General features: G+C 39.3%; 1 long non-coding RNA gene across 4 annotated transcripts; it reads left to right on the forward strand.

Annotated features, from left to right (window-relative positions):
* Positions 1–778: 778 nt before the first annotated feature.
* LOC127365266 (uncharacterized) lies at positions 779–27,896 on the forward strand. Of its 4 annotated transcripts, XR_007885164.1 has the most exons (5): positions 779–840; positions 5,526–5,600; positions 15,104–15,203; positions 19,662–22,997; positions 23,186–27,896. It is a non-coding gene; the product is annotated as an uncharacterized LOC127365266 (long non-coding RNA). The 4 variants fall into 4 exon arrangements; XR_007885162.1 differs by lacking the exon at positions 23,186–27,896 and having other exon boundaries at positions 6,815–15,203; positions 19,662–23,081; XR_007885161.1 differs by lacking the exon at positions 23,186–27,896 and having other exon boundaries at positions 19,662–23,081.
* Positions 27,897–27,987: the final 91 nt, after the last annotated feature.

Consider the following 27,987-nt stretch of genomic DNA (forward strand, 5'->3'; position numbering starts at 1 on the left):
TGGCCGTAAATCGTCTTTTATGAGCAGGACTTGATGAAAGCGTTTCCCTGGACACTGGGTTTTTTTGCCCTCTGGCAGGCTGTTGGTTTATTTCTCCACACACCACCGCCTTTATGTGCCATCTCTATCATTCTGCTCTGACAAGGACCAGATACAAGCAATAGACCACGTGAAATGTATATGAATTATTCTGATTTGGCTGAAAGCAGGTGCACAGCTTGACGCAAAGTTTAAGAATTTCAATATTTCAGAATTATAAACCATGACAGCAATATCCCTGATACTGTTGATATAGGGATCAATTCAGTAATAGCTTCTTCACTGATACAGTACCTGTCCTTGATGGCAATACTGGTAGCTGCCATAAAAAGCAAACTTACCCAAACCAACAAAAAATGTATCCTACTGACAGATATGTGTGTAGACAAAGCCTGATCTTATTCCTCTGTGGCGTAGACCGCAGCCACCGCTGTCCAAAGCATATTAGGAATTAGCCACTGCTAAAGAGGTTAGCGTAGCATCAGTGATATCATAGCTGTTACTGGAGAGCAGTGTTCATTTCATTGACGAAAACAAAATGAAAAATATTCGTCAACAAACCTTTTTCACGGATGAAAACTAAATAAAAACTAAATAAAAAGTCAGATATGATGACGAAGACTGTGACGAAATATAACTGACACTTTAGTCAACGAATAAAAATGACCCGAAGATGTTAGGGAGGGACGAATGGAGAAGAGATCCAATCAGAACTACTCTTTTTGTTGGACAATCGCTGGGAAAAACACCACCAACTTGAAGCGACATTTACAGACGACTCATCCAGAAATACATGCGAAGGTAAGCATACACGCTAAGGTTATTTTATCAGATAAACCACTGTGTTTACGCAAAACTTGGAATAAAATAGAAGCTAAAGGAAACCACCTCTGAACTGTATTGATTAGACGATTGTCTCGCTGAATTAATGAGTATAAATATTCAATGTCCCTCAAATTGAATCAAATGTGTACTATTATAGTAGATCACTGTAGATTTAGTCGACTAAAATCTGCTAATATTTGGTCTACTAAAACTAGACTAAGACTAAAAGATTTCAGATGACTAAAATATGACTAAAACTAAATGGTGTGTTATTTAAAAGACTAAGACTAAGACTAAATCAGAATTTGCTGTCAAAATTAACACTGCTGGAGAGTATCTCTTCATTGAACTAAGAGCAGACAACAGGACTGAAGGCTTTTCTTGATGGAAAAGATGTTTTCTCCCGACTGGCTTTGGAAAGAGTTTGACTATGTTATATGGTTCGCTGATCTGATTGGTTGAAGTTGGCCTGTGATAAACCTGCCAAGTATTTTTTTGAAGGTGTCTTCCCTTTTCCAGTCAGTTTCCAATGTTCCAATGTAACCATGTAACGTCGCTGCAACGGTTCCTGTAAATTCCCTTATCTGCGGGTCTTGAGTCACTGCCATCTGTCATTGCTGCAATGACTTTTTGACCACAATATGCAGTAGTGAGCATGTCACTTGGAAAACTGAGCTCCCACTGCTCCCTCTGCTGATTTGACAACTCTGAGAAGAAAGACAGGAAAGAGGAGAGTGCAGTAGGGAAAGAGGCTGATGGAGACAGAGAGGTCTGCAGTCCCTTGAGACTCAGCTGTGCTTCAGACAAGCTTTCAGAGAGGAGACAGAGATAAAGAGAGGAGAGAAAGATCGAGATGGAGGCAGATAAACGGAGAGTTTGGGGGTATGAGAGAAGGAGTTGATTAAAAGAAGAAAAGGGAGTAGTGAGGAAGAGATAAATTTGGAAAAGAGAGAAGAAAAGTGCCCCTAAAACATTTTTAGGGCACTCCTCTTTCTTCTTCTTTAATTTGCCAGCAGCTCTCTCTGACATTGACCCAGGGGTGTAAAATAATGGTGCTTTGTCTCTTTCATTCTCTTTCTCTCCCTTCTCTGCTGCTCTAATAGACCTCTGAACAGACCTCAACACATAGTGTTTTAGATGGTCAACCTTAACAATACTGTTACTGACAGGGACAGAGATTGTGGAAATACATTCTGAATAAAAGATAAATCTGAACCTATCCTACACTATGTATGTCTGCTGTGCACTGCAGTCAGGTGAAATCTGACATCAGTTAACTTCAGTGATGTTGTATTTGTCATGGTCTTGGATTTCTCCAGAATTGCATACCCCACCTTTAACCAAAAATGTTCCCAACCTTTATATAATTGCTTTTGTTACCTAAAACAAACCACAGACAGGAGTCTGGACGCGAACCTATAGTGGTGTGACAGTCCTGCACTTTGTCTGTCCGCTGTCTACCCCGAACACCTCCTTGCAAGTCTAGTACAGTACAGTAGTATTTAATTCACTCAAACAAATGTTGTTTCTGAATATAATCCTGGCAGGGATTATCACATCATTATTGTAAAAACAATGTCGTAATATACAAACATAATGCTGCATTCCATTTACCTCGGAAGTCTAAAGTCGGAGCCGGGAATGACATCACACCCGAGTTGACAAATTTCCAGTCGGAAAACCAAATGCTGGCCCAGTTAGCCATTAGCCATTGTTAGCAATACCAGCAAACCAACAAGGCATTACGGGGTATTGCATGCAAACTCCGTAGCAACATGTCCACAGACATAGGTTGGACAGTACTGTGTGTACAACTGATTTAATGAGACACAAAAGACAAAGGTGCTAATAAACAGAATATTACTACAACTTTCACTTAGTTGACGAGCGGAGCAGCTTACTTTGATTTTGAAGCTAAGGTAGTTAGGTTCGTCTGACTTTCCTAGTTGGAAATCCAACTTCAAGGGTCGTTCCAGTTTAAATGTCATACTGGGAACTGAGAAACTCTGACTTTCCAGTTCAAATGGAATGTACAATAATTTCTAGTAGAAAAGGCTGCTGGGTCTGCTTCTCATCCTCCTCTGATGGTGAACTAATGGTGTGTTCAGGTGGTCCCCTTCAGCTTGTGAAGTTGGAAATTACCATGCTTGCCACCAGGATTTTGGCTTCTTGCAAATAGCAACATCAGCGAATGAGCAACAGTGGAAAGGCAGTACCAGGTGTTACACAAGTGTGTCTGTGAACTCCTGTTTGGTGTCTGCATGTACCAGTAGGCCTATATACTAGTGTTTGCACCTGTGTGTGTGAGTGAGGAGGCATCCACAGTGGAGCAGAGCAATTCGTTTTTGTGATGCGTGACCTGTCACAACATGAGGCAAGCAGAAAAGCCTTGGGCTGAAGTCGCAATCCAGCCCTTTTTATCCCATTCTCACTGCGCCTCTAGTCTCTAATTTCAACAAAATTATTCCATGATGCCTATAAATCGTATATGTAATAGCTTTGTGGTGAAGGCAGGGTGTTTTCAGCGCTGTCTGGAGGCATAGAGGGGAGATTTGGTTCCTTCTGTGCCCTCTAGCTTTTATTATTTACATCCTGCTGTGGCTTTTTCCTTGGATCAGTTCATATGATGTGATGTGTTTACCAGTGACTGATGACCACCTCAACACAAACACCTGGAAAATACAATGTGGTTACATGACAGTATATCCTGAATAAAGTAAAAAAAAACAATGGCGAAGAACTGCGAAGAATGTGGAGCCTCAATATAGACGGCTCATATCCATGTGTTACTACATACCTGTCAAACATATCATATCAAATAACTGAAATCACAGAAATATCTGCAATAATGTCCCCAGCGCTTTTAAGGTAATGGATTAAAGACGGATCCGGAATACAGGCTTTATGTGATATTGTGTAGATTTGTGTTTTGCGAGTTGTATTTTTATGAATGATTTTGTATTTTTATGACATGTCTTATGGTGAAACTGAAGACAAATTGTGAACAATAAAGTTGTGGTATTCGTTATTTTAAGCTTTAAACTCTCTACTAGACTTACATTACCAATGTGCAGCGTACAACCAGGCACTTTTATTGCATTATGTGTAGAATTACATAGTCTTTTTTATAGTTTATTGTTGTATTATGTTATAAACTTCCTTCAGTGATTTTAATAAAGTTGAGGATATATATATAGCTTTGGCTTGCGTATATATGAGCGGGTGTATCTGTGTCTGTGTGGAAATTATTTACATATAGCCAATCAAATCGTTTCACCTACCACCATCAGTCAATCACTGACTGTGTAGTCTTCCTAAGCTATGGAAGATAACACTTCAGGTCTCCCAAAAAAATTTTCTCACAGTGGTCTTAGGTCTCGGCCCACGAGAGCACATACGGAGGAACCAGTTCATGCTGCTAAATGGTGTAGCCCCAGATTATTTATTAAACTGCTTCCAGCAAGTCTGAGAGGCTCACAGGCACAACACTATCTCCAGTGTAGTAAGTCTGATGCTTCTAAGAATCCATAGCCAGATGGGTAAAAGTTATTTTATGTACTCTGGTGCCCAGGACTGGAATAAGGTTCCTATTATAATAAACAGACTCCAAACACAGTCACATTTAAGACAAAACTGAAACACTAGCTGTTAGATAACATTACCCTGTAAAGACAGTTGTGTGGGCAGGGTTAAATCTAGCTAATTTCAGGGAATCATTTTAATAGAATATGAAGTGTTTAATTTAAACTGCTGTCAGAATTACCCAGTGTAATGTCAATACTTCTTGTATATTGTTGTTTTCTTGTGCTTTTATGTGCTGCTAATGCTGCACCCCACTATCTCCACATGCAAGCATGCATGTATTCACACCTCTATGACATCTAACTTCAAAGAAGACCCCAATGGAAAAAAAGTCCTGTGACTTTCTTGTGTTATCCTAAAGGTTCTTTTAACTGTGCAAGTACATTGGTGTTGCAACCATGTACATTTTTTATCAGAAAATTTAAATGAATTGTCAAATAAACAAAACAAACAAACCAAAAAGAAAAAACAGGCACACAACAAACACAGAATCAGTAAAAGACTCACCAAACCGATACCAAAACCCACATTAGCTTTCTAATGTCTCTTTCTCATATAAAAGCATTGACATATATCTTGTGTTGCACCTTGACTTGGTCATTGAGCGACCCAACAAACATCCACTAGGGAAAAAAGTGCAGTATCCAGTAACAGCATCAATTACTGTATCAGTCTGGAGGCTAAATGCACATATACTTGCAGCTGTAACAAGTTAAGCGGCTTAAACATCATATTTGCAAACGCCAGTCAAGTTTAGACTCTAAATGCAACCCTAATGAAAATCTTTGTTTTTAACGATATATTTGAAAATGTCTTGGAGAGTTGATTGCCATGAATACAAATTCTAGCACTTGTTCTATTCTATCTATTCTCATCTCTCTTCTCAATGTTTCTATTTCTCAGAGGTGACTGAGAAAACCTGGCAATGGGTCAACAAATTTTATACAGGAGGGAAGCTATTCCTCTGAGTCTCTCCCTCCCTCCGTCTCTTTGTTTTAGTAAAGGCTAATTGGGCCTCTCATTAACAGTATAGCAACCTTCAGCTGTTAATGATGTGGAACTTTTTGATTTGGCTACAGGCTCAACGGAGGAGTTGGGAAGTTTGTTTGTGACATCGGGATCAAATTAGGGAGGTGTGGACGCAGTGCTGAGGGGTAGGTGGCGATTTCCTCCTCATTTTGTTGTGTTTGCTGTTTGCTGCCATTAAAGCATCCCCAAAGGAATTTCACTGAGATGCATTATGCAGGTTGCCCTTTAACTGAGACAGTTTTTAATTCTGTGCAACCTACACCGGTCAAACAAAGGTTAAATAAGTTCAAATAGAACTGAACACTGTCTTTTATTATCAGTGCAAGTGTTAGGAAAGGTGCTAAACAGTAGCAAACAATGTGACCAGTTTATTATTTATATATAGAATGAGACAGTTATGGCCCTAACTGGCCTAAATTCAGATGTGTCCGTGGGCTGTCCAACAATTTATTAGGAACTCAACAAACTTTCTGAAAGTCTGCTTATAGGATGTAGGCTTCACCAGACTTTGCTTGGAAGATTACACAGCATTCATAGCAATATGTATATGATGTAATAATAATATTAATAATCATGACAGCAAAACACATTTTCAAGACATTGTCCAGCTTTGCCACATTAACTTTTAAATATAAGTGTTTCTTCATTTTCAGGTCATTGATGTAGTGAGATTTTGACACATGCATTTTAATGCACACACCAAACCATTTGGATTTATTTGTTATGATCTGCAGAGTTAGGCCAGCAGAGGTTTGTTTTAATCCAACTCAGAAAAACAAATTGGAGATCCTCTGATGTGAGGATCCCCAGCTGGGGATGTGATGTGAAAATAATATTAGAAGTGTTAATGCTCCATACCAGAATACCAGAATGGTTGAAATGAAAACTCTCCGTTACTGTTTCCATGGAGGAGGCATTATCATTAATTTATCCTTTAAGCTTTATCTCTTATGCTAAAGCATGCTGCACATATCTGGCGGTCGGCTGACAACGAAAACAAAGAGATATGTCAGTCAGATCTTCAGTCTTGTGTGGTCAGCTCGGCCTCCAGCTGTCCTCCCTCACTTTGATCACCCTAATCAACTGCAGCTGATTTGTAGTTGCCACAGTGTGTAGGTCAGAGTATGGGGCACCACTGTTACTAGTAACATTAATGATAGCTCTGTTCTATTTAAGTGCCAGTAAGTCATGACAATGTGACAGTGAGCTAGCATGAACAATACTGGGAACCTGAAACTGAAACAACTAAATGGAATTCAGCCATTATTAATGTTAATGTATTACTGTGACATGCTAACATATCCTCTTGTCAGCTGTGAGTTATTCTGCTTTTTTTCAGGTATTGTCTGAAATTCTCTGATAGTCAGTCTACTTCATGTCTGGTGGCATCCCTTCCACCAGTGTTCTTCGCTTCTTCTGTCTCTTGGGCCTATCCTGCAGTCAGCCAGCCCACACTTCAGTATCATTTAATGCCAATCCGTCCCCATCAATTGATACAGAGAATTTGATCACTGAGAAGCTTCCTAATGTTGCTGGCACAGTACCCTGTATCTGACCATATCAAACATCAGCATTTTTAGTGTGGATGGAAAGCCAACAATGTAGTGGAGTGAAGGTATTTGCAGACCCCAAAACTCATACTTGTCTCACAATCCTCAATCCAAAACAACTCGTTTTATTCTTTTCTAATATGAAAACCTCCAGTAGAGCATGTTGTGTTACCCAGATGTCCATCTGTTTGTAGCGCTGCACTGACGGTGATGTGAAGTCTGTTAACACCCATCACACACTTCAGTGTGAGCACTCTTCAGAAAATGACTGGCTGCCCTTCTGCCCACTCAAACTGTCAGCTGTAATGACATTTAACCATCCAGCTGAATGGGCCTGTCGGTGTGTGTGTGTGTGTGTGTGTCTCCATGCAGGTGCATGTGTGTATTATCAGTTTGTGGATACAGTGGCAGTATTTTCAAATATTTATAACATGTACTAAGTCTATTCTTACATCTTGGAACATATATTAAGTGGTTCTTGACCTTTCAGGCTGGTAAAAATGAAACCAGCAGCCCATTCATGTCCTTTTTTATTGTGTGAAGCATATTGTATCTTTCATCCTTTTTATTGTTACTTGACATTTGGCTGTTTCACTCTTGAGAGGTCAAGTCATAAGTGGCCTCAGTGTTCACTGTGAAGGTCGGAGCCACTGAAAAGATTTTATCCCTTTCTATTCAACTCTTTTTCTCATCAAAACTTTGTGATACAATTACGCCAAAAATACAGCCAATGCAGCTGCTATCAATCAATTGTGCTGTTTGGTCCAACAGTATCTGAGGTCTGTAAAGGGGCCACTCTTAGTCCTATTGACTGCACCAATGAAAAAGGCACTGTAGCATGTAAATAATGGGAGTCAGTTTGTTTGTGTGTGTGTGTGTGTGTGTGTGTGTGTTTGTGTTTGTAACCATCTAAGAATGTTAAATATACACACTTTAACATTACTTTATTTAAGTTAACCTTGTAAAAAAAAAAAAAGGTGAAAAGGTGGATGAAGAGTTGTGGTCAAGAGGCGCTGTAGAGACTGATAGAAGCCCTGCTTTGAAATCTAGATTCATTATAAGATACAACTCTTTTCCTTGTGGTCATTTGCCATTTTGGGCAGTTTTTTTTATTGTCATTATTACTTCTCAGCTTTATGACAGTCCTTCAAACAGTTTAAATGAAACATGTAAAGGTCCAGTGTGTAGGATTTAGTGGCATCTAGCAGTGTAGTTGTGCAACTCCATCGCTTCACCCTCTCCTTTCAGGCACAAAGGAGAAACTATGGTGGCCATTCTGGTCTATGTTAGAAACATAGCAGTGCAACATGGCAAACTCCATGGAAGGCATCCTGCAGCATCTGTAGATATAAACGGCTCATAATTGTAATAAGAGGATAACAATTCCTATAGTCAGGTGATTTTACACTAATGAAAACTGCCATTAGATCCTCCTAAATGTTACACACTGGACCTTTAAAAGATTCAGGAAACAAACAAGTGGTATCATTTAACAACATATACTGGTTATTTTATCTCAACATGCACATGACCAGACTAAAACATACTTGGTCTGATCAAGTGTAGATCCAAATCAAGTCATCACAATCCGATCTCCTAAAGATAACATTTATATAGACAGAGATCAGGGTTTTTTATCAACATGAGGAAACTTTTTTAAATCAACATATTAACAAAACCGACAACATAGTCGTCTTTATTTGAAAATCTGGTAATGGAAACTACTGTATAAGTGTTGTTGCTCATGTTAAGCTTGCTCAAAGCACTTATAGGGAAAGATCGTCATCTTGGTTGCTACGAACTATGATCCTTTTCTCGTTCAGTAATACATAAACCTGATTTTTAGGAGACTGGGTTAATAATTAGCCCAGGAATCACAATGTTTGTCCACCCCTTCAGCGAACACATTTCAGGAGCTCTTTGTTCATGGAGTAATATTCATGATGATGAAGGTTGTTGAAGTTGCTTTGGATAGACACCTGCAGTGCAGAGTATTCTTTTATGACACCATTAACATAATGCTGGTCATTAATATGGAAGACTCCAAGACGCATGTAACAAGCAATAAATCAAAAAACGACCTTGAGAGGTTGAGCTGTTGAGAGTCTTCAGAAGACTTCACAGGGTCTGAGCTGGCTACCTGAAGCTTTTTTACCTTTTGGATTTCATCTTGTTGCACAACATCAAAATGCTCCTGTTTGTGAATTGCTTCTCAATTACTTCTTAATAAATATATTTCCTTTGAGGCTTTATTATTTGGTTTGGAGCTATTTAAATTTCAACTAAAGGGTACAATAAACTCTTTAATTAGTCTCTCTACAGTTCACATAAACTCCTAAATATTAAATATCAAACTAGATGAAGGCTGGAGCTTTAATCTGTGATGTTTTAAGGGCAGTATCTGAAGACTTTTTTTTTTTTGCTCATTGATCCAAACATCCCATAGCATGACATCACTTCTATCATCACTTTGTAACTTTGTAAAATTGATTGAGATTGTGGTTCAAACTTTCTGACCTGTTCAATGTCACGGGAACAGCATGCATGAATTACACTTGATAAGAACTGATCCTGGAATCTGATGATTAAATTCAAGCTGATCTTTGGTGATTTGACCTCATAAAATAGTTTAAAAAAAACCACAAAGCCCAAGGCCAACAGTTAAACGGGACAGGTAAGAACCAAATTCAGTCTTTATTTTTTTTACCACTGCCATTTGCAGTTTCTCATTCCCTGTAGATTTTTAACATTTCCCCCTGACCTTTACAAAATGACCAGGAAATGGGAGGTGTATTCATTTCCCTTTTCTCATTGTTGCTTCTTCCTCCAAATTATCATTTGACCTTCACTGCTGTCCGATTTCCTCGCCACAGCTCGGCAAGGATGCTCGATTGCAGTCGACACACATAAAGTTGAAAAACTGGACTCTAAGTATTTAGTCTGAAAATGTGAATAACAAATAGAATGACTGTCGTTCTCAAAAAATGTCTTAATGGGAAAAATAAATAAATACTATATCTAGAATACCTTGCTAGCATTATCATCAGTTATCAGTTAAAGTATCACACTTTCTCTCAGTAGTATAAGTTGTTCTTTGGATGAACATAACTCAAAAATGAATCGTTAGAGCACTAAAATTTGTGCAGTATTTTAAGCATTGGTGATATAATTCCAGTTTGTTCCATTGACTTATTTCATTGAGGTTGACCTGAAACATTTTTTTTGACAGGTAATGTAATAATTTGCTTTAGAGGAAGAAAACTGAGTAAATTCAACTTAAGTGGTAACATTTGTATATAGAAGATTCATTAAAGGCAGTTTTACTTTATTTAGATAAATAACACATCTTAAATAAGTTTGGAGAAATGCTGTGTACTAGTTTTAAGTTCAGTTAACTCACTAAAATTGGTACAATTGACTTTACCCAAGTTATCTAACAAATACTTAAATTACTTGTACTCAAATCAAATATTTTTACATGCTTAAATTGTAAAATGTTTTAATGATTTAAGGCAATCAGTTTCCTTAAACAATTTGAGTTAGACTAACCAGGTTTTACTGTGCATATTCTACATTTCTTCAACGGTTGCTCTGTTATGTCTACGCATTGTACGGTTATGTTCAGTGATAACACTGTCTGGGCTGTTGGTGTGGCACAAAAAAAAAGAAAGACAGTTACATTTGTATATATTTTTGGCTGAGATGTTTACATGTTGTTATAAAGAGGAACTCCATGCTGTTGGGTGTGGTCTCTCATATTCATAACCACACTGTAACTGTAAAATATAAGCTCTGTACTGCACAGTGGGTGTGGACAGAGCAAGCAGCAACCATGAAACGACAGAACAAGCAGGATTATCATTATGAGCCTGGGTGTGGTTGTTCTTTTAATCCTAAACAATCTCTAAGCAAACACACGTGACAACGCCCAGTTTAAATTGGAACAGCAATTGTTAGTTCTACATACTGAATGTGCTTTCTATTGCCTTTAGATGATTCAAGTTCAAAAAGATTGGAATGACACATGAGTAATATATATGCAATCTTTGGCTTCACAGACATTATAACCGTTAGGCTGAACAGATTTAAATCGTCCTGTACAAAATCTACCTAAAATGTGGGAAAAAAGAATCTAAGACTGACTGTATTTTAATTTAACATCATTGTTTGTAGGTGCTAGCCATGAGATTTAATATCAGCTGTATTAACTGTTCATTTTGAAATGGTTAGGTATTGTATTTTATAGTCACCACACTCATGATTCCTTATTACTTATCCTATGAGTAAGGTATTAGTCTAATTTATTGCTATTTAGACAGAACCATCCTGGAGACTTGGACTTGCATTTGGTGACTTATGAACGTCTGAGAGTCATAGCTGCGTTGTGATCAGGATTTATTTCCTCAAATGTATTGATGCCCTGTGCGACCAAACCCTTCTTAACTAGTATGACCCAGCACATAGCTCATATTCTGGTGAGCAGTAAAGAAAGACAGCTGGCATTACAACATTCCTCTGTGGAAACACACAAACACTCACACATACATGCATGCAGGCAATGTGCACACATCTCCCCGGCAACTGTCGAGGGCTACTCTCCTCTCTCTTGTTCTGCCTCCTATAATATATTTCCAGGCTGTTGTGTCTGCACCCACAGGAATCATGTAATAACAGCTTGTCAAGGCTTTTTGTGCCGGGAAACATTTGCATATTCAAATGTGTTGAGGAGTGAAGCTGATTTTCAAATGTGCATATTCACATAGTGGGTTTGTATTCATGTTCTGCACAGCTAATGGACGCATCAGTCTAAATGTTTTCAGCTTTTTTCTGATTTTCACAATAAAATAAAACGGGAGAAAAGAGCTTGCCTGAATTTGTGTTCCTCACCTGCATATTTATGCTTGTGTTTGTGCATGTCTGAATTCCCTCATACCCATGCACAAATACAGTTCTGATTTACAGCCCGTTTATTCCCTGCCAAGAGACACTATCAGCCTACAAATAAAAGATAATGGAGGCCAAGTAAACACTGGGTGCACTGAGATCATTCCAACTCCGCAGCTTTATCACATCCACACACACAGATGTAGAGATTTCCTTTAAGGGCTTCTCAAATCACACCAAAAACATATTTTACCACTTAGCCTCAGTGGTTTCCACTTGTACAGATACTTCTACTTTTATTTGCAGTTTAAGGTTTTCAGATAACCGTCTCTGAGACTTGTGCCACTTCCCCATACAATGGAGCTGAATGGGATTTTATTTGCATTCAAATCATTCAACATGATGTTTAAAACTCAATGTTTTCTCTTTTCAGAGACAATGTTCCATTCACTCAGAATAATCTACAGACCTTGCTAAAGAACTTTATCAGAATAAATGGGATATCACTCCTGGAATCACAAGCTACTGTTTAGTATCTCTCCAACAAGTGCTCACAGTTAAAGGACAAGATAGTCATTTATCAGTCACATCACTTATTATTGCTCTAAAAACACTTCATATGCAGCACAGTCTCCCACCAAAGCATGTAATAGACCCGCTGATCCACTAGAGGATACCATGTTAGCTTTGCGTAGACATGAAAAGTATACATGTGTATAAAGATATAAAAATATAAAAAGTGACAGTCTGCATAGGGAGGAGGTCAACAAACAGGATCTTTCATCCAGGAGACCACTGTTCAGATCCCTTATGAAACCAAAAGTCACTGTTGATTTTTCCGAGATGTAACTTACAATCTTTTCCTAAAGCTAACCAAGTACCTTTTGGCACCTAAACTGAACCTCAGCACACTTTATGAAAGTGTAACCGAACGTTGCATATTTGTTTCTGCTAACTAATAATTTTCTGTTCATCCAATGCAGTGACTGACGTTAGCTGTAACTGTTAGCTAGTTACACATCTTTTTTTTTATATATCTTTTCATATCATAAAGCTTCTGTATAATCTTAATTGTTTTGTTGAAAATGTTTCGTTTTCCATTGAGTTTGTATGCAATCATGCTGCCTCTAAAATTATCTTTAACCTGAACACACCATTAGAGGTTTTGCGCCTGTATAACTAGTTCTGACTTTGCTATGTAGGCAGTCACACAGTGGTGTGTTCGTGAACACAGGTTGTTTGAAGCACAGTATGTATGTATTTTTGGTTGTTTTTTTATGGTTTATGTCAGTCAACAGGGTTTCACCATGACAATACTCCCATCAACAAAGCCAGGTCCCTACAGTGATGGTTTTCCAACCTCTTTCCCCTTGTGGCTGACGGAGAGTTAATCCCCACAAGCCAGGTCCCAAAATCTGAAACCAGAAGAGTGGATGCTGTAAACGGAAAATGAGATGTTCACTGACTCACATAGGTCTAATGTTTGCGTATCAACACAGTGTGTCTGTGTAACTCTGGTCAACCGGCTGCTTCAGAGAATTAGTTATAGCCTGTCAGGTCTTTGGAAGCTGCTTTAAATGGACTTGTCAATGAGAAAACACATAAACATTTATATTGCTTAAGGCTGAAATATGGGATGCAATGAGCCTTTCATAAACCCAATTGCTCTCCTAGTGTTGAGTCATCACACACATTAATGACAATTTCAATACCTTCATTAGCACAAGTACACGCACACACAGACGCACACGCAGACACACATAATGACAATGTGTGCATTTGCAGCAGTTCTTATATTTCTAACCTAATTGTAATGGGGGATGTGACTCGTGGCTGTTTAGAACTATTGACTGGAGCTAAAGACACACTGTTTGTTTAAGTCATCATTAACACAACCTTCAATAAGGGTCACTGGCCGCAAGTGTAACACTGATTAGTGTGTGTGTGTGTGTGTGTGTGTGTGTGTGTAGAATGTGCTTGAGTAACAGTAAAATGAGTATATTTCTCTGTGTGAAAAAGACTGTAAGTCTGTAATACAAATACATTTTAAAATATTTCCATGTCAAACAAGGTTTTTATATAACTTTTGATAAAGGAAGGATTGGATGGATAAACAGTTGCGACAGACATGACCGGATACTTCAGCAAATCAAACCTCATCCCCATCCGTCATCTTCAACTCTATACGTGACTGATTGGTGACTTTGGCGTTAAAATAAACATCTTTATGTTTGGATTTTAAATGCACTGTAATGCAAGTATAAAATAGCTATTTGAATGGTACATCTGTCCAATGAGGGTTGGAAGGGTTGATGTTGATGTCTTGAGTGAAGCAGAAGGTCAGTCATCTGTGGTACAGCCTGCTTATTTTAATACGTATACTGTATTAGAATGGGATAATGTCTTGTTGTATATGATGGATGGGATGCAGTGTATCGGATTACATGTATAGGCTACTGCAAAACTGATCAATACTTGAGTGGGTTTACATGGAAGACCTTGACCTGAAATTGATCGAGGGACCTTTTTATCAGGTTCCACTCGCAAAGCATTAATGTTTAATCATTTTTAAAATCTGGAGACAATACTAGGTACATTGCAGAACTTTATTGTGTAAAAATGGTACAGAAATCCTCATAATGTCTGTATTTTGTGTTTGTTATTCAAACAGGTGTTGTCCTCATCTTTGACAGCTGTCTACCAAAAATGTTTGCCGAAAACACTGGTGTAGCAAATCCAGAAAGCCTCCTCATGTTGTAATTGTGAAGAAAAAATATCGCTATAGTTGCATATATTTATCTAAATCTGAACGACTTGCCGTTACGGTGCATGCAATTAAACTTGAAGCTCTTTGGTTGGATGTTTCACACCAAAAGGCTTCTTTTACATCCTTTATTTCAGTTTTTATGTACAAATCCTCGTACTAGTGATGCTACATCCGTGAACAATTTGATTATTTTCAACAGACCTTACCCTATCATTATCCTAGTGAGTATTTCGAAGATAAACTTAGAGCCCAAGAAACATGAACAAGCCATTCTTTTGAGCGGCTTTTGAAAAGGAACAGAGCCATGGGATCCCTCTCCCTTCAAAGCTCTAATTCCCACCGCTGCCTTGTACCTTTGACTTTTTATCGGGAGAGCCACACATATTTTAACACATTTGTTCATCTTTTTTGCGGATGATTCAACCAGGAGAGTTACATGTTCAACTATCTTTGTCTATGTACAAAATGAATTGGACTTCAGGAACCCAGGACGCCTGAAATAACTCCTCCTCCGTTGTCACCACAGAGTAAGTTACATCATCTAAAAGCTTCCCAATCTCTGCTGTGCCGTTTTCTGCCCCATGAACTCCACCACCCCGATCTTTCTTTCAGCCTCTTTGCTTCCTCCATCATTATTCTTCTCCCTCTCCATGTCCCAGTTCTCTCTCCATTCCTCTGCTCTCCTTTCCCTCCATCCCTCTTCCTCCCTCTTACTCCCTCCCTCCCTCCCTCTGTCGCCTCAGGAAGAATTCCGCACCAACTGACAGTCTGATTTAGTTCCAATACCAACCTCCCATCTCTCTTTCTCTCTCTGTCTCTCCCTCTCTATTTCTCTCTAGAGAGAGGGTGTCGCACATAAATCTCCTCTGTAGCCATCTATTACCTTCTACATTCGAGCCCTGACCTAATTCCTTCCCGTCTCCAATGTGTCAGTAGGTCCAGGATATAGTGGTGCCAACGTGGTCCGTCTACCGCTCTCTAATCCAGACTAGGACTCCTCTGTGTTTTATGGTTAATCATTTTACTAACACTATCTCATATTACCTCACATCACTAATGTAATATGACAAATTGCCCATATATAGTTCATTTCCCTAATCGCCTCTTTTTTTTCTGTCTCTGGAGGTATTCAGAAGCTGTGTGTGTGTGTGTGTGTGTGTGTGTGTGTGTGTGTGTAAAATGATGACAATATATATCTCTTTCTACCTTATTGAAAATTATTGCATCAGTACTGGAGTTTAGCCGCATGATAAATGGGACAACTTCAGCCATTTTTAAGAGGTCATTATCATTCCTCCCGAGATCAAGATTTATTGTCCATCTCATTCCTAAACCTGACCGTCCTTTGGGTCTAAAGCCAAATTTACCTCTGCTAGTCACTGATAGCGATCTATTTCCATCACAGAATCTCCTGCACCGTCACAGACCGATATATTGAGACGGGCCTTTGTTACAACCTCTGGTCCCCAAGAAACAGCTCACCTGGGGTTTCTGAAACAGTAAATATTGCCAGCCCTGGAGGCCAAAAGCTGGATATGGGCCTTTTCTTACCTATGGCCCCCACTGCATGGAGGCGCTGATAACTTGTCATGTGAGGACTTTTATTGCACTACTGAGACTGCAAATGCAATTCTAGCTAATTAGACAATTCATTTTAATTAACAAGTCATCGTCAGTTAATCAGAAAAGCTTGGTGGATCAGTAGTTAATGTTGCCCCATCACAGAATAAAGGCATGCAGGTCAGGTGAATTTATTTAATCTTTTTTCAAATTTACTGGCAAAAACTGTATCTCGGCTACAAAGAGAACAACAATGATATACAACAACATAAAGGGCACAACACTGTAAAAAATATATAATCATGTATATATATAAGTAAAGTAAAAAAATAATGAAAATAAATACTTTTCACAATTATTACTCATTTACATTCACAATTCCAGAGTATGAAGACCATAGTAAGGCAATTAGTGGTCCTTCACATGGTTTAAAGAGTACAAGAGACTCAATGTGATCCAATATAAAGACAGAGTCATACACGTGGATAGACACGGATCTTCAGAGGGGAAGAATTCAGTTCTCCTTTCAGATGGGTAATTATTTCCAAAGTGTCCTTAAAAAGGATCCCATCAGACGCAAAAGCCAGAAGGGACTAAAAAGAAATGAAATGATCCGTCTCAGGCTGCAGTGGCACTGCGTTTGTATGTGGTAGATGGCAAACTGGACTTTCAGTGTCAGCAATAAAAGGTTGGCCTGAAGGTGCTATGAAACATGTTGGCCAATAAACATGATTGAAGGGACAAGTTAAATGTACACATCAACATTCATTGTTTCCAGCAAGAGAGAAACAGTCATCTGGAAGTGCAGTGCTTTCAAATGTAACAAACCAACAGAGATCTTACAACCAGCAACTGTCTTAAAATGTAGGGCTCAACACAAACCAGATGTTGAAATGACTGACAAATGTTAAGACATAAAAATACTCCACTAAAAGTAAATGGTTACATTCAAGTTTGCAAAAGTAAAAGCAGTACTATCAGCAAAATGTAGTATAAAAAATAAAAGCACTGGAGAATAATCCAGTTCAGTGTTATAATGTCATATACTGTATTATACAAATATATATATTGGATTTTATGACCTTTAATCTTAATATGGAAGTAGCTTTTTAATGTTGTAGCTGGTCGATACTACTTTGGATAAAGATTGGATAGTTTAATCTACACAAAATGTATCATACTTAATGAAATTATGTTATACTTTGTATATAAAATATATATTAATCTGCAGTGTATCTAACTGTCAAAAAATTTGAAAAATGTACATTAATTGGCTCTGAAATGTGTCTGAGCAGAAGTACAGAGTAGCATGAAATGGAAATACTGTTGTAAAGTACCTCAAACCATACTTAAGTGCAGTGCTTAAGTAAATGTATTCATTTGGTATCACTGTGGTACTATTTATGTTAAATGAGAGGTGGACATTCCTTTTTAGTCATTGTTAGTCATTATTATTGGGCAAGTTGTCTAGAGATGGTAGGTGGCATCTTAAAGTCCAGGTAAAACAGAAATCAGAGTGCTATTGGTTCCGCTCATTGACATATAGGCTGGGCAGCTACAGATCGACTTGTTGCGGAAGTATTGAGGTGTTTAATGGCCGGTTTTGGTTCCCGCCACCCCAGGTCTAAGTTGTCTAACATTGGCTGCACAAACTAACACCATCTAACATTACTTTGGCGACAGTTTGCTTCTTTTAGCACTGTCGTCAAACTGGCCTCCATCTGCCTCGGAGGTTGTGTTCACTGGGAGGCTGCTGAGCCCCATTCTGTTGCACGCTAACGGCAGCTACATTAGCAGTAAGCAGAGATGAGGCAGAGCAACAATATTAAATATAATCAAATTTCAGCCAAATTACAGGTAAAGTTGTGCTTTTGTTACAAGCGATAACACTTTGTCTTTGTACAGTAATCTGTAATACTAAATCAGTTAGTTCCTGCTTATGTCAGCACATGTCACATGTTGTTTTACAGGAAGACACAATTACCAGATTCTGATGTGAAAATACTAAGAAACTGAGTTATTTGACATTCTTTGATCATGTACAATATAACAGAGGATCTTAAAGGGTTCAAATGGCATTTTTCATTTCACCTGGACTTTAACATGAATGTGTTATCTACAGGAGAGGAAGCAGAAGAAAGAATGTCCAAGTAAAAGTATAATTTCAGAAATACTTTTGACATCTTTTTTTCTATCTCAGCCAATCTCAAAAAAATGTGGTGATATTTCCCTTCATGGTCTCTTATGCTTGAACTGAAAATGTATATTGACGTGGGTGGAAACTCTCCACTGACATGACTTTCCTAGTGTGAATTTCAGGTGAGGGTAAAATCAGTGCTGGCATGTGATATTTCAGTAGGTGGAGGAGAACAGAAGGTATTTCTGGACTTTGGAGGAAGGTTTAGAGGTGGTTTGAAGGTTGGCGGATTAGAAGGGAAGGAAATAGGTTGACAGGGACAGAGGGATAGGTGGATAGGAAAAATGAAGGAGGAAGAAGAGGAAAATGATTTAGTTTGGGTGAGACAAGCAGATGGAACAGAGGGGAGTAGGGAGAGAAGGATTTAAGGTGAAATGGGAAGGAGGGAGAATCAACTCAGCACAGAGCGTAATGATGAAGGGGATGAAAAAGAGCTGATATTTAACTTTGTCTCCTTATTTATTCCCCTATGTGTGCTGTTGTACTTCTGTCTTTGTGAGGAGCAGTTTGAGTTTTATACCTTGGACAGATTGGACATTAAGGACACAGTTTGTCTGGTCCTAACTTCTTTAAAGGGTTCAGTTTTGGGTTAAGGGTTAAGGTTAATTGCTGTGTGGGCATGTATATTGTCAGAGATGGTCATCAGAAGTGCAAACAGGTTTAATGAAGCACCGTCTGTACCATGTTCAGTCTTACCTGCCAGTCATTCCCTCCTCTTTTTCTCCTTCTCTTTTCTCCTCTCACTGTTTTCTCTCCCATTTCCTTCGCTTATTTATTTTCCATCCCTTCTACATTCCTTGCTTCCTATTTTTTCCTCTCTCCTCTCCTCACCTCTCCCGTGGCCTTCATCTTATATTCTCTCCTGTCCTCACCCTTTTTTCTCTCTCTTATGACCGGCCTTAAGAGAAATCTGCGTACAGGGTCATAACACTTCCCTTTATGATCTGATATTTTTCTTCTCCACTCCTCTTTCCTTCCCCCTTTCTCCCGTTACCTCGCTCTCCTCCACTTCCTTCATTCCTTCTCTCCTTTCCTTTCTCGTTTCCACACATTGCTTCCTCCCCTCTCCTCTCTTCTTCTGGTGTGCGTCTCTCTCTCTAGCCTCGTTTTAAATTTCCTCTTTTTGCTCCCCTTTCTCCTCTCTTCTCTTTGTTTCTACCCCTTTTTCTGCTGGTTTCTTCCCTCTGCTCTGCTCTGCTCTCCTCTGCCCCTGCTGTGCCCCCCCCAGCAGGATTATTGATGGCCTCCTATTCTCTGTGGCCGGGCAGACAGGAAACAGAGACCCCTGCAAAGAGTGAAACAGCATCACAACCCCTCAGGCAGGTGACCAGGTGAGTGACTCTATATGTGTGTGTGTGTGTGTGTGTGTGTGTGTGTGTGTGTGTGTGTGTGTGTGTGTGTACATGATGGGATTTGTGCCCCGGTTGGAGTTATGGTGGTTGCACTGACAGAGGCAAAAAGGTAAAAGGGGAAAAAGAGGAAAAGGAGGAAAAGAATTCATTTTCTCCAGTAGGATGAGAGAGTTGTGTGTGTGTGTGTGTGTGTGTGTGTGTGTGTGTGTGTGTGTGTGTGTGTGGAGTAACAGTGGACTCCTGCTACCTCCAGCCCCACAGGCCTCTCAGAATAAATGGATTTTCTTTTTCTATTCTAGGACGCACTGGACCTTATTTCCTTCTCATTCTCCTCTCTCTTTCAATCTCTGTCTCCATCTCTTTTCTCCCCAAGCTACAAGACCATGCTCACAGATGTTTTAACCCTCAGCTCTATTATCTCGTAGAGTACCATTAATAGACTTTAATTTAATTGAATAATACTTTATTACAGTAGACTATAAAAAGGAGCTGAACCAATCAAATCAAGGCAGATGTCCCACTGGTGCTATAAGTAAAGATAAGGGGGATCAACAAAACGCATCTGTATCGTTGCTATGGTTACCAGCTGGTTAATACATTTTACACACTGATTCAGAGCAGGTTAAACTGATGACTATGCTTACTGTAAGATGTTCCAGTATGCAGTTTTAACAGACACCCAATCAGAAGCAGTGAGTCCTCTATTGTTTTCATGTTTCGACTATTTTTTTCAGCAGTAGGGGGGAAGGGGTTTTGTTGTACATGTGGCATTCGAGAAAATATGGTCTGCAATGGTGATTTTGTTCAAGCTAAATACTAACTAGTCAATCTGCCTCCAAAGAAGGAGTGAGAGCCGCTTCCCAGTGACAGACTCTCGTTCAGCAGCACAGTCCACTCTCTGAGCCGAGGAACCAGTGAGAGGAAAAACAGCTGTAGAGCCAGAATACTTTCACATCTATGTCAGTCAATTAAGGGATTACTGGACATATTTTCTGTGACTCCACATGGCCCCCTAATGTTAATGAAATACTTTGTAACCCAAACCAAGATGTATAAGCTTGACCAAGCAGTTATTTTAGTACTCTTTCCCTAAACGAGCCGTGTTTGTGCCTGAACCTGGCCAAACCTTAACCAGCACTGTGAGATCAAGAGACTGACAAACAATCCTGTCAATAGGTACATTGGGTCAAAAAAAGTTATAATTTTATATTTTATGTAATTATAAACAGCGTGTTTGTCGTTTAAATTGGAGGACTTGTCGGTTCCAAGATGGCGCCCCATTCATTCTATTAAAAGTTGTTAAAGTTATTCAACATTTGTGGGGCCATAGCACCTAGACTTTAGAGTTCTCTGAACAAATGAACGTCACAAAATACAGCTCTTCAGCATGTATCACCAGCATTATCAGAATGTGTGTGACGTTAAACCTGCTTCTTTTGTTGTGTGTCTGTAGTGCATGTTTTTTCTGGAACATCAGGTGAACTGATTTGGACTTTTGGCTGTTACACCTAGACCAGACTAGCACTGCTGTGCTTTACTACTAATTAGTCTTAAAGGGACATTGTGTAGTGTTTTAAGTATTTTATTAGCTAAAATCAATGTCTTCATTCATAAATGTGGTGTAAAATTACCTCTGCCAATGATCTGACTTATCCTCATAAGCGAAGAATTTCTTATCTGTATATACATTGGACGGGCAAGTCCATGGAGGCTTCCATGTCGTTCCGCCATTTTGAAAAACTATAATCGCTGAGAGGGACATAAAGCACTAGCCTACCTGTCTAGCTAATCCACAACGCGTTTTCGTTCAGAGCCAGCGTCACATGACTGAAACTAACTATAACGGAGAAGGAGATCAGTGAGAGGTGCTTGTCACTGCCCCGGCACAGTTGAAAGTCTGCACTGCACTTTAGTTAATAATGGAGGATCATACTTATGCCGAGCCACAGGAGAAGGAATCCTCGTCGCCAAAAAAGCGAAAAAGGGAATTAAAAAGGCAACGTGACCGGCGAATTCAAAAAACGAGGGTAAACATGGGGGTAGCTTTTCCCAGGTGGAAAGAGCTAATGAAGGAGAAAGACTTTCAAAGGGACGCTGAAGTTTTCTGCTTTCTCCTCGACAGGTAGGCTTCTTGGTACATAACGGCTACCGTAGTTGCAATACGCATTTGAAAACGCGAGGCACTAGAGAGCACTATTCGTTTGAATGCAAAATACAATTTCACTGCTAGATGGGAGAAATTCCTACACAATGTCTCTTTAAAACTAGTGCCTGAAATGGGCCAGTACTCGCCAGTACTGAGCGCTGGTGATTTTTGTCCACATGCATTCTCCCACTTCCTGATGGGTCTATGCACCCCTAAACACCTGTAACACTTGATTACTTTTCCCGTCATTCTGCGTAGACCCGCCCTACTCTGCCTCTGATTGGCTAGTTAGTTTGTTTGGTTCGGTTTAGGCATGAGGATTGAGATGGTTAGGGTTGAAAAACAGTCAGGGTCAGAGCGAAACAGAGGCAGGACGGAATATGGGTGCGGGGACAATCCACCCTGAACCTAAGCTTTAGAAGTGGACTCACCAGAAAGTGGCAGAGCAAACGTCTTTCATATGTTGCTGCATTTACAGGCAGAAACACTGCCTAACACTATATTACTAGCAGTAAAGCTAGCAAGCTAACTAGCTTATCTAAGTAAAGCAGTATAAACAGTGCAGAATATACAGTTACAAAATGTATCCAACCTGAAAGGAAACCGATCCACAGGGTGGACTCTGGACACCCCTCAGATGTCACCAGTGTTAAGGCACTTTGCTTTTACAGGCAATGTCAGTCAAAACAAAAATACTGTTGAATTTTATTTTGAAAACTTGTCATCAGCTAGTGAACTGCTGAGTCCTTCAAACTCACTGAAAAATATTGAATGGTGCATGAAAAACAGGATTCATGTTCAGCAAGAAATCTAATAAACCTTAAAGCACAATTTGTCTGATTTTCCACCAACTCCAGATTGGTTAAATGTTATTTGAGAAGCCCACACATCTCCTCATATTGAAGTCCCCAATGTTGCTTATATTCTCCAGCTTACTTTACCTAAACAGGATTAGCTTTTGTGTTTTATTGCTGGTTTCTGCCTTTGTTCTTGTTGGAATGACGTCTCCACACTTGATCAGCATAACCTCCTGCCACGAGCTGTTTAGTTGAATTCACTGGAAAAGGTGTGTATATTGCAGCTTTACATCAAGTAGTGCTCTTTCTTGTTTAAATAATGGTCCGATTAAAGGTCTTTTTGCTAACACAAAGTTGCTGAGCTGGTGTTTCTGTAAGCTTTGTCATTTAGCATTCCCACTGTTCTTTACTGTTGAAAATCCTGCCCTTGAATTTGTCTTTTTAAATGGTGGTGCAGGCGCTTAGGAGCCGTCCATCTGCTTTGGCTCTCAGCAGCTCTCAAGCCTGGAATCAAATCTACAGACAGAGAGATACAGAGACTCTTGACATTGTCCAGAGAGGGTCCATCTCCAAGTGATCTCCATGGTGATAACTGTATTATATCACATCTTACAGCTGCAAGGGAAGCTGTGAATGGAGGAGGGAGGCAGAGGAAGAGATTCAGTTTCACCACAACATGCACATTTAGACACGACATACAAGTAAAGTAAAAACGCACGTATATGTTGAATGTATAAATATAGATAATAGGTCTATGTTAATATTTAATATATGAATGATGTTTACATTACACTTCAGTACAGTAAAAACACACTTCAGTGATTGACTCACAGGTCACACATCTCAAACATCTGGTCAGTTTGCTTCAGTTTGCTTAAACTACTGAATAAGTAAAGCATAATCACCCACAAAGACTGGCAGTAAAAAACTGCATTCACTTCAACTTCAAATATATATTCCTCTCAATGCTGCCTTTCCCTAATCTGGAATGGATGTTTTGGCGAGCTGTCATGTCATCCATCTTTATATATGTTGATGGTCTCTCATGTCAAAACAATGGCAAAAGATGTAGGAACAAGGTAATGTATTAGTTTTAGTTATGTTACTTTTAGCCAACTTCCCTCACTCTCTGACGTATTTCTTGTTATCTCCCTGGAAGTTACAGCAACCATAGGGAGTAATGGGGCTATGACCCCATTGACAGGGGACCAAATGAAATGCACCATTACCTGAATACAATTACAGATTTATCTGGGTTTGAAAATTGTTGGCGACAGGACCTATGGAATCTCTGGAAAAACAAGCCTTTTTTTGCTCAAGTTGAAACATTTTTTGACTCACATCGATGCATCTTCACTGTAATTTGTCCCACCAAGAGCATATCTGTGTCTGAGTCTTACCAATGACTCTGTATTCAGTTGCACCACCTGCTCCACATAAAGTAAATATGTGTCCAGATATTTACTTTCCCTTTGGTCATCAGTTATTCTGAGTTATTCTTACTGTCCATGCTGCTGTCAGAGAGCAGTCTTACAATATGTCTAAATTAGAGAAGCTGAATTACAATAAGAGTACAACAAGGTGTGTGATTTAGACATACCAGCTCAAACAAATATGTAGGACCATTCTAATCTCGGTCTAGGTGAGACATCTGATTAATTCCGCCCTCTCAGGTTGAAGCTCTGCTGTTCTCTGAAATCATCCGGTTCTCTGTGGCACACACAGGCTTCGAAAACAATCATGTTCAGTTTGATTGTTTGCTTTAAACCTGCCAAGAGCAGCAGATGGGCACGGATAACTGATTTCAAGATAGACGTTCATGTTGCCTTGGGAAAATTCAGTCAGGCCGGAAAAGTCATCGAGAAACTATTTTCTACACGCTGTGCATGTGGACAAAGTGAGTTCTCGTGGTGTAAGTCCCACCAGCGCAGCTGGTGAAGTTAAATCATCAGTCCACATTCAACACAAGTGCAGGGAGACTGTGGGATATAATTTATGGCGAAGGGTTGCATTCTCTTATCCTTGTAGAAGGAAGGAACAATAAGGGAGCAGGAGCAAATTATCACTTTATTTTACAAAAATGTGAACCAAATTTTACACCATCGACAAGAGACATAATAACTTCACCAGCTTGTCTTTGCTTGCCACAGGTTTTCTTAATGACGCTGGCTTTCCTTTCCTTAATAACTATCAACGATAGATATAGGTCCTCCCATGAAGACTGAGTCAGGACAGGATCCTCTTTGGAGTCTAAACACTGGTGGTGGAACCTCGTCGACTGAAGGTGTTGAGGGAGGTAGAGGGATGGAAAATGTTTTGGCTTTGAAAGATATAAAGAAAGATATTCAAAGCTGCACTAAAACAAATTCTTAAACAGTAAATCGAAGACTTAAATGTAATGAGAATGGCTCCTATGTGGTGACCAACCAACAGATGATAGTCCCTCGACTCAGTTTCCTTCGGCTGTACAGATCATTTCCAGTTTTGATCTTAAGGCACTGTATGGTTCAGTCTCAGTGCTCTCTGCAGCAGCAGACACGCACAGGCTAGCTGGTGAACAAAGTGGAGAGAGAGTGTTCTACTCAGGAGGTGGTGGAGACCAAACCAGAGCTAAAAGGAGAGTGAAACTAGGCTTACATTCATCAGGTGGACCAGTGCCAGACTGGCAGAAAATACAGTGAATATGGTGGATGGAAAAATACTCTAAAATGCTAATGTTGCTCGGTGTGTGCTGTAAATTAATGGGCAACGCATTCACCATAACCACATTATAAGGTGACAATACATCAGTCTTGTGTTTACAGCTTGTTCTACTGCCCCCAAGTGGCAAAAGAAAAGAAATGGCTTCTTTAAAGATCAGATCCAATAAATGATTGGTGTCTAGAATACTGGGAGGGGGGCAGATTGGTTACTCATTAGAAATGGAGAATTAGAGTTAAAACTTTTTAAATTGTGGATGACAGCATAGAAATCATAAATGATAGACACCAGAAGTTTTGAATGAAAAGGGGGAAAAGAGAGAGGAAACAATGAAGTTGTGCAAATGATCCTGAAAGCCTCATTAGAGCACATCATTAGTTCCCTGCTAGGCGGGTATATAAAGGTATTTCATGAATGTTAATGAGGTTGTTTCAATAGTTTAACCAAGATGTCTTCACTGGATTTGCGCAGTGTAAATGAGAACTGTTTATCAAGTCTGCATATCAGTATTTATATCATATGCCTATTAAAGGTATAAGGCAACCTCTCTGTGGCGTTAATATTGTCACATTGGAAAACACACAATGTCAGCAAAAACTAAATGTGGTCACGACCTAACTACAAATCGGTATCAACAAGAGGTTGGCCAGGTAGGTCCTTTCTCTGCCTGACTGGTCGTGTTTCTACAACAATTGAATTGGATGACAATTGCTGTATTAGCTTCTGTACAGACAAAGGAAAGGCAGGACATGGGCTCTGGTCAAACTTTGTGTGTGAACAGCAAGTGTATTTACATGTGTATTGTACTATTAGAAGAAGACTAGACAACCCCCTTCACTGATGTGGTGCAGGGTGTTTCTGTAAAACAGCTTGATCAATATTCCCTGGAGAAATAAAAAGGTTAAAAAAAAAACACACCCGTTTTCTTCCTCAGGGAGTGGACGGGTGATCATTGCCTGCCTCCATTTGTCACCGACCTACAAACCAGATGCTCCTCAGGCCTCATGACAGACATTTTTTTTCTGTAGAGTCAATTTTCTTTCTCTGAGGAGAAATTAATCACTTCTTGGTGTATGCTACTGTAAGCTTGTGTGTGTGTGTGTGTGTGTGTGTGTGTGTGTGTGTGTGTGTGTGTGTGTGTGTGTGTGTGTGTGTGTGTGTGTGTGTGTGTGTGTGTGCGTGTGTTGGATGAGTTAATATTCAGGTTGTGGAACGAATGCTAATTTAATCAATATGCTGTAAATCCGACCGGTTGCTTACTCATGCTGGTCTGAGAGTCCCAGCAGGGGAAAAAAAACACTGAAGCTGTGTGTTCACCAGCGCACACACACACACACACACACACACACACACACACACACAAACACAAAGTTCAACGACTACCAGATCTATATATAGGTCTTTCCGTCTTCTCTATCTGTTGTCTCTCTGGTTCAGGTTGTTGCTGTGTGTTTGCGACGATCTGAAAATGTTTCCTGGCAGCAGTTCACCTCCATCACCTCAGACTCAGACAGGCTAAAGCCTCATTCAGACAGGATTTATTTCAGGGGAGGTTCTGCTTTAATATTGCATGTGCTGATCAGTGATTTTAATCCTGTCCGGAGCACATGTGTGTGATTTTTCTCGCCTCATTTGTCTAAAATATGTAAAATATATTATTTTTGTTGCGTCCCCCAAAAGTACCAACAGTGGTTCTGCATGTTTTATTCCATTTACTAAAACCTCAAATGTACTATGACAGTTAATAATCAGTTTGTAAACCATGCTGTTGTGTTTTAGATTTTTGCATGGCAGCCGTTGTTTGCCATTTCCATATAAAAAAATGATGTGGCACACTCATAAAACCTGACAGATGTTATAATTGATTATATTATTGATGATCCTACACAACCCAAACACATTTCAGCCTGCTAATTGATTTTAATGCAATATCGGAGGGAATGGAAATCTATGACTGCTGGATAAACAGTAATAATAAAACAACATTTAAAAAAAGCTGTAAAATGAAAAATAATGTGGGCCAACACTGTTTTTAAAGCTGCATTTTTTACCTTTTGTGCACGAGGAGGTACTGTCATAGAGTTTCATCAGCCTAGCCCTTACTTCTAAATTCTGTGTTACAGTAAAAGACCTAGAAGACCTTGCAAAGCTAATGCCACCTTGTTATCACTGACAATCACAGATCCATTTGTGGACAAAGAGACATTAGGAGAACAAGACCTCTCCCACTCATTAAGAACATAATTTTGCCGAGGTAAAACCCTTCCTGTAGTTTTTTTTCTTTCTTTTAAATGCCTATCGGCACACATTCAAACACTTTGAGTATTTATAATTGCCATTGTCTATTAATTTGATATTAAATAAATTGAATTAAAAAAGTTATGTTAACATAAAATAATGTCATATGTTTGCTGGTAGACTGGCAGGCTCACTTAAGTGTGTTTCCATCCACCAGTTTTATGAACATTTTCAATTTGTGCATGAAAAACGGAAACACCAGACCAGACCAAAACAAAATGCAACAATTGAGTGCGATGGGCGGCTTACTGAATTAATCAT

Source organism: Dicentrarchus labrax, unplaced genomic scaffold (genome assembly GCF_905237075.1).
Source record: "Dicentrarchus labrax unplaced genomic scaffold, dlabrax2021, whole genome shotgun sequence".
Taxonomy (NCBI): Eukaryota; Metazoa; Chordata; class Actinopteri; family Moronidae; genus Dicentrarchus; species Dicentrarchus labrax.